We start from the raw sequence: 13852 nt of genomic DNA, 5'->3' as shown, positions 1-13852 counted from the left end.
TTTCTGCCTGGTACCGTGTCCCTTCTCTGCTTGAAGAGGAATGGGCTTATGCATTGACTTTACTCGCATTTCTTTGGCTGGGTTGGGCTTTCGCAAAACGAATTTATTCGACTCCTGCTGCAGGTCAATATTTGGCGGGGGGGGGGGGGAGTGTGTGGTCAGTTTTCTAATTCAGCCCAACTCTTGTTTTGCATTAGAATCAAAGCTATCATTGTGCCAATCACCATGTATCAGCTGGAGAGACTTCCCCAATAGAAATGTTATCAAGTGACTGCAGTGCAAATTTTGCCCCGAGCTGAATTGGCTTTTTATCGATCAACATTCATCAGGCAAAAGATTGATGAAGTGAATGAAAGTGTATTTTGTTATTGATTGGTTGAGGCACTGAGTAAATCATTTTCCAATCACTCCTCTTTGCACTCTTGCACCCATTTATCCAGCCACTGACTCATTCTTGCATTAGCCCTCTGACATAACCACGAACACAAACGGCACAGCATATGCACAATAAATATAAGTAGAAAAAAGAAAACTTGCTATTTACAACACACAACGACTGTGCTAAACATTGGAGTGGATTTCGGTCTTGTAATGGTATAGTACATAGTATGTTATTTTATAGTACCAGCATGGCTTCCACTGTGTTGGACATCTTGGAATGGTAAAAAAATGAGACTGTACGTACAACAGCTTTCTGTAATGATTGGCTGGTTTAGTGGAAGTGTCAATGTAGCAAGCGGCACACTGCAGATGAAATGGGCTACAAGCAAGGGGACCATTAACATTGCCAGGGGCTGTAGCATCCTTTTAAGAAAAAGTAATCTGAATGGAAGAGGGGGGGGGATAAAAAATAAATGGAAACTAATAGACTGTCAAACCGTCCCTGGCACTGAAATGCACTCATTTTCATGTTGATGTGCACATGGGATCATAAAATAGCAACTTTCACAGAGCAAGAGTCAGTCACTGATGTGGACTGAACACTTCCATTCAGGAGACCATATTGCATGGGACAATAGAAGTGTTAATGATACCAAATGGACTGACAGAGGGATGACCCAAAGGCCTTTTATTTATGTATCGATTTTATCTTCACTGAAAGAAACCATGATTAAAGTGACATTACCGTTGGGTATGATGGGAAGGTTATACATTGGGTTAAAACCTCAAATTCACGGAATAAAAAGTTTAAAGTGGTGTTATATTTAGGGGAAAATGTCAGTTAAAACATAACATTTTTAAAAAAACTATGTTTTACCAGCTATAGTTATCAGAGCACATTATAACTTGTGCCCCCACCATGCACTGCTTATGACCTCCCATTGCATCACTCATGGCCTCTTCAGTGACATCACTGACCTCTCAAATGGCATAATTGATGGCATCCCAGATGACAATAAATTAATTTGATAAGTGTTTAACAAACTATTAGAGTGGCAGGTATACATCAAGGTACATTTACACTTAATTTTCTTTAGTGTCTTTACTGCTAATTAGTATGAGCTTTTCCAACATGCTTGCCCTCCTAATGGGTCTTGGGTGTTTTGAGGGAGTGACCTCTTCATGAAGTTATGTACAGGACTAACAATGTGTTCAAGTGACATTTAGTGACTTGTGTCTAATAGATTGCCTGCAAGACGTTTGTTTGTAAAATCTTTCCAACAGGGAGAAGTTTGTATATTGTAGATGCTTACTCTTGTATCGGGGCCTTGAATGTCTTGAGGGAGTGGTCTTTGCATGAACATTTCTGTGTAGGACTTAACACAGTACACACCAGGTACTTGACAACTCATGTATGCCTGATTGCCCACAGAAGGTTTGCTATTTTTAAAGGGTTTAGTAGAAGGTGAAGGATGTGGGTAATGAGGCCATCACCACCTAAGAGGCCTTGGGTGTTTAGAGTGAGTGAGCTCTCTGTTTACAGTGTGCAAAATCCTTTAACACCGTTAGCTACTTTTCTATCCATGTGTGGTTTATTACTTAACTCTCACAGATAGCCGACCTCTAATTTTCATACAGGGGGGAAGGTCTGCATAGTAGGGGCTTGGTCACCTGATGAGGCTTCAGTGTCTGGAAGGAGATTAACGCTAAGAGTTGTGCACATTGTGAATACTACCTGAAGCAGGTGCTTACTCATCTTAGTGTGGTTGATTGCCCACATAAGGTTGCCTATTCATAAATTTGTTCAGTATAGCACCAAGGTTGTGCATAAGAGCAGCTTGGTTCACCTAATGGGGGATTGTGTGAATGGTAATATATTCTGTATATAAATCAATGCAGTTTAGTACTTTCATATCTGCATTTCTGTACTGATTTATGGAATATATGGCCCAGCAGACGCTCGTATGTTAATAGTGAAATACTTGAACAGGTCACGAGGATGTAAGGTCATAAGCTGTGCATGGCAGGGGCATACGTTCTAGTTAACTCTGATAACTAAACATGAATGATTTCTTTGCTTCAAATGTTAGATTTTGCCTGACCTTTCACCTAAAATGTTTACATACCCATAACTTCACAGTACCCTTTAGTTTTTTTCACTGAAATTCTGAGTAAAAAGAAAAAAAGTAAAGTATAACCTTCCCATCATTTTCCCAGCCAACACATCACTTTAACCTTTTTCTGTCAGGGGGGTGAATTTCTAAGATTCTTCTAACATAAAGTACCATCTTATTCGCACACCTACACACCTAACTAGAACATTAAACTGTTATGCTTTTTGTAACAAAGTAAGATAATATTACATTGTAAAAAAGCTTCAGTGTGTAGAGAAACTGCTCTCCATGAAGACTAGTGCACTGGGTGAAAGCTTTTTCTGCTAGTGTTTGGTGAGTAAGTTCCCTCTATAAGCACCACTACAGTGGGTGAACTCTTTGCATAGTAGGTTTAGATCAGGGAGTAGCCTCTGTGCGAAGACCTCTGCACTGGTCACTCTGTTTCCATAGTAGGATTTGGCAAAGTAGTGGTCGTCTTTTAAATTTGTTTTTTACGGAAGCTATTAGTTAATTTATTTTAATTTGATTAACTCCCACTGGAACCTCGTAGGAGATTATACAAACACCAAGGCAGTATGTTGTAGGTAGCATCTCTCGCAAGACTCTCACAGGTGACTTGCAGGAGGAAAAAAAAGCAAAATTAGTAAGCGTTTAGTTTTTTATGAAATAGTGTTTTCTGCTTAACTTTGATTGACCTTTTATAAAGCAATGGGCTTATGATAATTGAAGTGTGTTTTGTTAATAATTGATTGCTTCTGAACTTCGCCGATCTCGCTGTACTTTCATGAGAGACCCGCAAGCATTTACAGCCAATGACAGGCTTCTGTGGGATCAGAGAGCGAGCTGTACTTGTGGTTTCAACTCTCAAGGGACACTCGCAAGATCTTTTTTTTTTTTTTTGTTTTTTGTTTTTTTTAACTTTTATTTTCTTGAAATTCATATAACTGCTTTAAATTGCACTATCAGTTCAAAGGTTATCCGACCAAGACACTTTTTCTGCCCTTTTCTTTACTAATATTCAAACTGTAGTACTAATTTGCACCCCTGCAAGCTGTCCGCGGGTGTCTCTCATGAATCCGCATTGCATTGTGTTTGGTTGGAATGACTGTCAATATATATTTACAGGAAGACCCCACAGCTTTTGTCATACCTGTGGTTCAGTTCAATGCAGAAAGTAATTTTTATTCTGTCCTTTACTGTTGCGGGTCTTTTATTTGCTTATATTTTCCAATTCATAATTGGGAAATGTTATCAGGAGGTGCTAGAGAGGAGAGAAAGGACAGAGAAAAGGATACTCTTCCTACAGGTAAAGAGTCCCTGGTGTGGCAATTTTTCAAATCTGCTACCAGGTTACAAAAGTGTAATCAAAGCATGTTTATGTAAGCAACAACATTTTTTCATGGGGGACACCCATCAAGTACACCCATGGGACAATGGAGATGTGGCACTACCTACGAGCAATTAATCAGCACAAAATTTTCAGGGCCGAATTGCAACGCAATGCTCAGGAAACATCAACACACTGGAAAGGGTCCACATGTTCAAAACTTAAATTTTTGTTTTATATTTCTGATGGATACATCTGCCAGTGGATTCCTCACCTTGTAAATATCCCCTGCGCCAGCAACATTCGAAATCTTTTGTAGCTCTCCACGCCGATGAGGACGACGTCACAGAAGCACTGCTCCGCTCGCAGCTCATCTGACGTCACTGCATCCATAAGAGGACCTCATCGGCGTGATGACGTCCGTTCCCTTTTTTCCGTGCCGTCGGCGCTAACTGTTTTCTGGGACTCTCCGTAGCTTTGGCTAGTTACTTTATGTTTCTGCTGGTGTTTCTCTTTCTTCTTGTTTAAAGATGTTGACAAAAAAAAGTCCGGATTCAAGCCATGTAGATAGTGCGGTAAGCACATGTCCATCACGGATCCGCACGAGGACTGTTTGGTGCCTCTCGTCGGATCACGACGTCTAGGTATGCTCTTGCTGCCTAAAGAGGAGTACTAAGGCCTTAAAAGAAAGAGAAGCCAAGTTGTTTATAGCAAGGATGAAAAAAGAGAAGAGGTTGAAGGCGCTCCAGATAGAGGTCGGCGTCGACGTCGGGACATGCTTCTAAGTCCAAGAAGCATATAAAGAAGAGGAGGCATGGTTCTCGACACTGTTCGGATAAGGAAGCGGCTCAAAGATCAACTTCGCCTACTCTACGTCGTAAGGACTATGTTTCTCCCTCTCCTGTCTCAAATCCTGCTTCTCCTGTTTGCCTCACCTCGCCAGCGGCTTCACTGGAGCACTCTCCGGCTCCATCTCCGACGCGGACACATTCTCCGGCTCCAGTTGAAGAAACTCCGGCTCCTGATGAGTCTTCCACTCCGCTGGGTCCACCGTCGGCGCCGATTGGCCCGAGTCCAGTTATGCCTCAATCTGAGCCCTATTCCCCCCCTTTCCAGGCCCGGGACAAGACCCATCGCATTATTTGAATGCAATGTATGGCGTCTTCACGAGAGCGATGTACCCCTCTGGAGCACCTTCGGGTCCAATGGCTTTTAATCTGGGGGTTCCTCAAGCCTACGCTCAGGCTCCATTTATGCCTTTTTTCCCAGCGACGCCGTCTTGGCATTTCTCGGCGCCGAGGACATCGACGCCGCTTCCATCTTCTCCGGCTCCATCTCCACCTCGTTCGACTCCGGCTGCTCCTCCGGATCTGTGTTCGGCGCCGTCTGAGTCGGTTGCGGCACTGCCGATGCCGGTCCTGAGGACTAGGTCCAGGCGAGAAGCTCAGAGTCCTGGAGGAGCAAAGGTACCAGGTTGAAGAGATGGAAGAGGGTGAGCTCATGGAGTCTGATGACTTGTTTGAAGAATTGAAGGAAACTAGTGGCCTGGATTTGTCACCAGAGTGGGAGATTACTCCTCCAGCCGATACTCCCTCTAAAGATGTGGCTCCTTACCACACAGTCATTAGAAAAGCAGCGGAGCTTTTGGTTCTACAGCTGCCAACTGCTGAATTCAAACCTAACATCCTCACTGAGGTTTTACATTCTCCCTCCACCGTGACAGAGCCTTTACTACCATTTAATGAGGCCATCACTGAACAAGTCATGGAGGTATGGCGAAAGCCCTTTTCAGCTCCTTCGGTTTCTAAAACTGGCTAGAAGGTACAGGACGGCTCCAGGTGATCCAGACTTTCTTACTTCCCATCCTTCTCCGGAAAGTCTGGTGGTTCAGGCTGCTTGCTCTAAGAGGTCTTCCGGTGCCTTAACACAGGTCCCTAGTGACAGGGACGCTAAATAACTCGACCAATCGGCCAAGAAAGTTTTCTCCTCTGCTAGTATGGCCTTAAAGTCAACAAATGGCACCTGTCTCTTGGGCCGTTATATCCACGCTCTCATGGATTCTGCTAAACAGCTGGCTCCGAAGTTATCTGAGGAGGACAGGCAGAACTTTAATGAGGTGCTGTCAGACACTCAGGCGGCTGCGCGTCAGGTTATCCTGATTGGCCTGGACACTGCGGACTCTGTCGCCAGAATTATGGGCTCCTCGGTCGCCACAAGGAGGAGTGCGTGGCTGAAATCATCTGAGTTCTCCACTGATGTGCAGGCAACGCTTCTGGACCTGCCTTTTGACAGTTCTGGGCTTTTGGTAAAAGGCTGATGCGACAGATTTAAGGAAAGCAAAACCACGGCCAAATCTCTGGGTCTGCAGACACAGCCTAGGGGTTCTTTTAGGAGATACAAAGGCTTTGGGAGGTCGTCCTTTCGGACTTACAGGCAGCAGCAACAGAACACCCTGTATACGAGCTATAGGGGCAGGATCAGAGGTCGTGCTATAGGTCGGTAGCTCTCCTCTTCCTCCCTCCCACCACTGCAAAGCATCCCTAGATACACCATTCTGTATCATGTTGGTCCTGTGGGGGGGCCAGCTTACCCATTTTCTACAAGATTGGGAATCGGTCACTTCAGACCTTTGGGTTCTAAATCTCGTAGAAAATGAGTACGCTCTTCCCTTTCGGGAATTTCCTCCGAATTACCCTCCTTGCCAAGGTGCTTGCTCGGAGGACCACCTTCTTCTCCTGCAGGAGGAAGTCATTACGTTGTAGAGGTGGTTCCAGAGCAGGAGAGGGGTCAGGGATGCTACTCCCGGTATTTCCTGATTCCAAAGAAGGATGGCAGGCTACGTCCAATCCTGGACCTCAGGATCTTGAACCTTTTTCTGAAGCAGGAGAAGTTCAAGATGCTCACCCTTGCGCAGATTCTTCAAGCGCTGCAACAGGAGGACTGGATGGTGTCGATCGACTTGCAGGATGCGTATTTCCTCATCTCCATCCTGAAGTCACACAGGAAGTATCTCCGTTTTACGGTAGGGTCTCAACATTATCAGCTTGCGGTCCTTCCGTTTTGGTCTTACTACTGCACCTCGAGTCTTCACCAATGTGGTGGCAGCCCATCTCAGAAGAGCAGGGATTCCAGTTTTCCCCTATCTGGACGACTAGCTGATCAAAGCGGAGTCACCAGAGAAGGTGCTTCATCATCTGCAGGTTACAACCCAGCTGTTGTACAAATTGGGTTTCTCGATAAACGTGCCCAAATCTCACCTGGTGCCCTCTCAGCACAACCTGTTCATAGGGGCGGTACTGGACACTACTGTGTGTTGAGCCTTCCCTCCCCCTCAAAGGATTCTCCACATACAGGAAATGATTCCCTTGTTTTACAATGGAGTGGTCGTTCCAGTCCTGAAGGTCTTTCGTCTGCTCGGTCTGTTTGCTTCCTGCATTCTGTTGTTCAGCCATGCACGCTGGCACATGAGGGCGCTCCAGTGGTGCTTCCGCAGGCTGTGGTATCAGCACAACGGAGATGTCGGGGAGTCTGTGAGGATCTCCAGAGAAGCTGCAGCGGATCTGTCTTGGAGCGTGGAGGGCAATCTGTCTCAAGGAAAGCCCTTCCATCTGCCTCCATCGGTGGCCACAGTGATAACTTATGCATCCACTTTAGGGTGGGGTGCGCATCTGGGGGATCTGGAGGTCAAGTGTCTTTGGTCTCCAGAGGAAAGGTTGCTTCACATCAACCTTTTGTAATTGCGGGCGATACATTTGGCACTCAAGACCTTCCTCCCTTCCCTTCATGGTCAGTCGGTTCAAGTTCTGACGGACAACACTACCGCGATGTGGTATGTCAACAAGCAGGGAGGAGTGGGGTCGCATTGCCTCTGCAAAGAGGCTCTGCGTCTCTGGTCCTGGGTTCAGCATCATCAGATTTGTCTGATGGCAAATCATCTGGCCAGAGTTCTGAACGTGCATGCAGACAGTCTAAGTCGGCAGTTCTCTGCCAACCACGAGTGGCGGCTCCATCCGGAGGTGGTTCGTCACGTCTTCCGGACGTGGGGAACTCCTCGGGTGGACCGGTTTGCCACTCACGAGAATCCTCGCTGCCCTTCATTCTGCTGTCTCCAGTATCCGATGCAGGGAGCGTTGGGGGAACTCGTTTCAGTTGAGATGGGACTCCAATCTCCTTTACGCGTTTCCTCCATACCCTTGATTCCTCGGGTTCTGAGGAAGATTCGCCAAGACCGGGCCAATGTCAAATTGATTGCGCCGGATTGGTCAAGAAGGGTGTAGTCTACAGATCTTCTCCACCTTTCCTCCTGCCCTCCGCTCCGTGTACCTCTCAGGGCAGACCTCTCGCAGTCGGAGGGGCAGGTTCTACACCCCCACCTCCAGAGCTTACACCTTCATGCCTGGAGATTGAACGGGGCAACCTGAATTATTTTTCTCTCCCGCCAGATGTGGTAGATGTAACATTGTCTGCCAGACGTCATTCTACCAATTCTATCTATTACTATAGGTGGTCTAAATTTGTTCTTTGGTCCTGAGAAGTCTATTGACACTGTGAGGGCTGGTCTAGCCAACATCCTTCAGTTTGCTCTTTCTCTTGCTCAGCAGGGCTTTGCTGTAGCTACTGTAAAGATATATTTATCGGCTTTGTCTGCATTCCTTTGCTTGGCGGATCAGCCGTCCCTGTTTAAGACACCTATTGTATTACGATTCCTTAAGGGCCTTACCAACAAGTTTCCACCTACTCCTTTTATTGCGCCTCAATGGGACTTAAATCTTGTCTTAACTCACTTGATGGGTTCTCCCTTCGAGCCCTTGCACAAGTGTCCCTTGAGGCTGTTGGCTTTCAAAACTGTTTTTCTCATTGCTATTACCTTGGCAAGGAGGGTAAGTGAGCTTCAAGCTCTAAGTGCAAAACCCCCGTTCTTGTCCATTCATGCTGAAAGAATGGTACTCCGGACCAGGGCTGCTTTTCTGCCTAAGGTGGTAACTCCTTTCCATCTGGGGCAGTCCATTACCCTTCCTACCTTCTATCCTCCCCCCTCACCCTTCCAAGGAGGAGGAGCGACTTCACCGCTTGGACCCTAAGAGGGCAGTGAGCTTTTACCTCGATAAGACTAAAGACTTTCGAGTGGATGACCAGCTCCTTGTGGGCTTTGTTGGCTGCAGGAAAGGCAGAGCGGTGCACAAGCTCACCCTTTCCAGATGGATTATCTTGTGCATCAAGATATGTTACTCTTTGGCCGGTAAGGAACCCCCAGAGGGTGTAAGGGCTCATTCTACCAATGCAAAGTCTTCTACATCTGCCTTATCTAGAGGTGTTCCTGTGGAGGACATTTGTAGAGCGGCAACTTGGGCCTCCCTCCACACTTTCGCGAAGCATTACTGCTTGGATTCCGAGGTGAGGAGGGACGGACACTTTGCTTGTTCCGTCCTTCAGGACTTTCTGGTATAGAAGGGTGGAGACCCTCCTCCAGGAGTGGGACTGCTGTGGGAATCTTTTCACAAGGTGAGGAATCCACTGGCAGATCTATCCATCAGAAGAACAAGTAACTTACCTTCGGTAATGCTTTTTCTGGTGGATACAGTATCTGCCGGTGGATTCCTCACTGACCCACCCGCCTCCCCGTTGTCCACCCTTGTATACCTACAAAAGTGATGTTTCAAAATTCATTTATTACTGTCAAAGGAAGCGTGTTATTTCTTTTGCCTTCCTGTATTATCTCACACTGTGTGTGTTGTTTTGTGTATTATGTACTGTGTATACTGTATATATATTGCTGTCAGTCCATCCGTGTGCCTCGAAGACCCAGAAAAAAGGGCGGTATTGACGTCATCACGCCGACGAGGTCCTCTTATGGATCCAGTGACGTCAGCGGAGCCGCGAGCAGAGCCGTGCTTTTGTGACGTCAGCGTGGAGAGCTACAAAAGTTTCCGAATGTTGCTGGCGCAGGGGATATTCACAAGGTGAGGAATCCACAACCAGATACTGTATCCACCAGAAAAAGCGTTACCGAAGTTAAGTAGCTTGTTCTTTAGTTCATCTCAAAGTTTCTACTCACCAGTTTTTTGCCAGTTTTCACAAGTAGGATTTTGAGGGGAAAAAAGTAATTTTCAGGACCACTTTTTCTGGTTTAATAAAGACAAAATGTATGTTCTGTCATATATGTATATGATACACTGTAAACATATGTTTGTTTTAGTTGTATGTTCAATTGTGTTGATCTAATTATGAGTTGGTGTGCATAAATGTGTGTATGTGTTGGCTGTCAGTATGTGTGTACGTGTGTTTATGCATGTTTGTATGATTGTGCCAGACTGCATGTATGAGTGTTGTGTGTAAGAATGTGCTTGTGTTAGTAGTATGTGTAAGGATATCTGTATCGAAGTGATACTTGTGTATAAGTGTGATAGTGTGTTCTGTGTCTGTTTTTCAGCCTACATATGTCAGTTTTTGCATGTGAGCATCTGTGCCTGAGTTGTACATGAGCAATTGTGAAAGTGTGTACTACTGTGCTTATGTGAGTTTACATAGGGGTTAATGACTGTCAATGTGTGTCTGTGTGTATATGTATTAACTGTATGCCTGTAAGTGTGCAAGTGTAGGAGTTTAAGAAAACTGTTGTGTTGGGCCAGTCTACACATGTTTAAATGAGTTTATATTTTAATGTGCCTTTATGCATGTGTGTGAGGGTATGTTTGTGTGACAGTTTATCCATAATAGGGCTTGGTGTCTGGCTAGCCTCTTGAAGATCTCTATACAGTGTGAAAAACTTTTCATAGTATAAGGAACTATGAATATATTTTCAAAAGCAATAAAAGGGCAGGCAGAGTATAGATTTTGATATAATTATCATACTGTCCCTCTTGATTTTTGTTTTCTGTACACTTTATTTTATAAAGTTGCGCACATATAGAAAAAGCACATAACCATGATTTGTACATCTATTTCCTCTTTTTTTTTTTTTTCTACTACATTCTCGGACTATGGGTGCCCCTAGACGGTACTACCATCCCTGAGCCGGCGTGGTCAGCTTGAGTCCCCTCCATCTCCTGTGAGGCGAGAACCCCTCCCATGGGGACCTCTGTGCTCCTGGTATACCAGGACCTCGCATCGTCTTCCAACTTTTCATCCCTCCGAACTCGCCTCATGCGGATTAGCCCTGCTGTTGCCCAGTCCCGTAAGTCTTTGGCCCAGCTCTCCACTGTGAGGGGGGTGGGCATCGAGCTCATCACCTGGTTGCAATTCTCTGCTTGGCCAGCCCAAGCTAGAGAAATTTCCTCATAAGCTTTCTCCCTTTGGGTCTAGGGAGAAGTACCTCCTTGATGGAGTAAGTCAGTATCCATCCAGTAACTTTCCGCAAGCGGTGTAGCACCGCCCCCTCCCCCCCCCCCGCCCCAAATAGCTTCAATTCTGGACAGTCCCAGCTCATATGTAAGAAATCTGTATAACCACAATTGGGACAGTTGGCAGGGCGGTCCCGGTATATTTTGTGTAGTACTCGTGGAGTTGGGTAGGTTTGATGGACAATGTTGAATTGGGTAAGTTTAACTCTGGCTTAGGAGCTAATTTGCTTGACCCCCTCTTTTCCATTCCGAGTCTGTTAAAGGTTCCTCTGCCATCGCGTCCCATTTAGCTTGGACTGAGAGGGGATCCATAGTTATGTCCTCCCTTAGTGCTCTATAGATGTGGGAAACTAGCGTACGCCCCCTGTCAATGTCAAGAAAGCCTGTAGAGTAGCAGATCTGGGCGGCTCCTGTGGGAACACTGGCCACAGCTTGTGAGCCACTGCCGAGATTTTCGCGAATTGGAGGTACTGCCCCCTGCCCAACTCAAACACTGATTCCGCCTCCTCCCTAGTGAGGAACTGCTGAACAGAGTATAAATCCCCCCCCATCATGCGGCAGCCTCCCTCCGTCCATTTGGTAATGGACATGGTGTGAGTTATAAATTTCAATGTTATCACTGCCAACAGCGGGGCATAGGGGCCTGTTTCACCACGGTTTTAATTGCATCTTCCCAGGATGCAGCCACATGCCTAACCATGTACGGGAGTCGTTTGGCCACCCTTGATCCCAGCTTAAGAAGGTCAGGGAAGGGAGTCCCCCGGTGGGAGCCATCCAGTAACCGCCTCTCCCAATTGTTATTCTCGTCCAGCTAGTGTATTGCATGTTGAAGCTGTGTCGCCATATAATAGAGGCCCAGCCAAGGAACCTCCAATCCCCCCCTGTTCCCATGTCCTCTGTAGTGTTTCTAATTTCACCCTTTTCCTTTTGGATCCCCACAGCAGGTCCACCAGTAGGTGGTCTAGCTGGCGGAAATACGCCAGAGGTATACGATTGAGAGAATTCAATCAATCAATCAATCCTAGGCATTTGTATAGCGCACTGCTCACCCGGAGGGTCTCAAGGCGCTGGGGGGGGGGGGGGGGAACGCTACTGCTCGAACAGCCAGGTCTTGAGTTGCTTCCTGAAGGCGAGATGGTCTTGCGTTGTCCGAAGGTGGATGGGGAGGGAGTTCCATGTCTTGGCTGCCAGGTAGGAGAAGGATCTTCCTCCGGCGGTGGCTCTGCGGATGCGGGGGACGGTGGCGAGAGCGAGGCTGGCAGAGCTGGCGGGTGGGCTTGTGGAAGGTCAGGCGGCTGTTGAGGAACTTGGGGCCCAGGTCGTGGAGGGCCTTGTGGGTGAGGAGTCGGAACGTGATTCTTTTGTTGACGGGGAGCCAGTGCAGGTCTCTCGTGTCCGGAGATGTGGCTGTGTCGGGGGATGTCCAGGATGAGTCGTGCTGAGGCATTCTGGATCCGTTGGAGTTTCTTCTGGAGTTTGGCGGTGGTGCTGGCGTAGAGGGCGTTCCCGTAGTCCAGCCGACTGGTGACGAGGGCCTGGGTGACCGTCTTCCTGGTCTTGGTGGGGATCCACCGGAAGATCTTTTGAAGCATGAAGACGAGACGGCGTTGACTTGTCTGGTCATCGAGAGGGAGGAGTCCAGGATGAAGCCTAGGTTGCGTGCGTGGTTCGTTGGCTTGGGGGTGGCTCCCAGGGCGGGGGGCCACCAGGAGTCTGCATGACATACAAACAGTGCGGATGGATCACCATTTTTATCAGGGCAACCCGGCCCATTAGAGACAATGGTAAGTCTCACCAGAACTCAATCGATTTGCAGATGCCCTCCACGCACCTCCCCATATTGTGCTTCAGATAGGCAGCCTGTGTATGTACTAGCCTGATCCCAAGGTAACATACTTCTTACCTGACCCATCGCATTCCCACCAGGGGTAACACGCCCTCCTCTGTGTCCACCAGGGTTCTCATGGGGAAGAGCTTAGATTTCTCTGGGTTAAGGCACAGTCCCGATATTTCCCTAAAGCCGGTCATCTCCTGAAGGAGCACAGGTACTGCCTCTTCAGACAGGCGAAGGTCCACCATTGTATTATCAGCGTACATTAACACCACGTGGGTAGCAATTCCCAACGGAATCCCCCATCGCTCCCATCTTATTTCTAAGGGTGATTGCCAGGGGCTCCATCGCGAGGGCGAATAGAAGTGGCGACAGGGGGCAACCCTGTCAGGTACCCCTCTGGAGCTCGAAGCTATCAGACACCGGATTCCGGACGCAGACCCGAGCCATTGGTCTAGGTAGAGCAGTTTCAGCCACCCTGTATACTTTTCCCATAACCCCATCCCACCCAACACCATCCACATGTAGTCCCATTCAACAGTCGATCTCCTGCTGGATATCCAGGATACAGAGCCCAGCCCTCCTCCCGCAAGTCTGGTGCAAATTATGTGTGGTGTTTTGACCGGGAGTGCCCTACATTCCCTATACTATTGCGGAGCTGCAACATGGGTGTGTGTTCCGCCTCCACCGAAGTAATCGGCTAAGAGCGCTCCTGATCTATCCCCTTCCATATGTAGTCTCTGCCTATAAGTGGTATATCTGGGTTTCTCTAATTGGGACCATGCCGCTAGTGACTCCACTAGTCCATATCGGCCGGAACCCTGTGCAGAGTGTCATTCAGGGTCTTTAGTCCTTTTTC

This window comes from Triturus cristatus, chromosome 9 (genome assembly GCF_964204655.1).
Source record: "Triturus cristatus chromosome 9, aTriCri1.1, whole genome shotgun sequence".
In the NCBI taxonomy this organism is placed as follows: Eukaryota; Metazoa; Chordata; class Amphibia; order Caudata; family Salamandridae; genus Triturus; species Triturus cristatus.
This window is presented reverse-complemented; position numbering follows the sequence as displayed.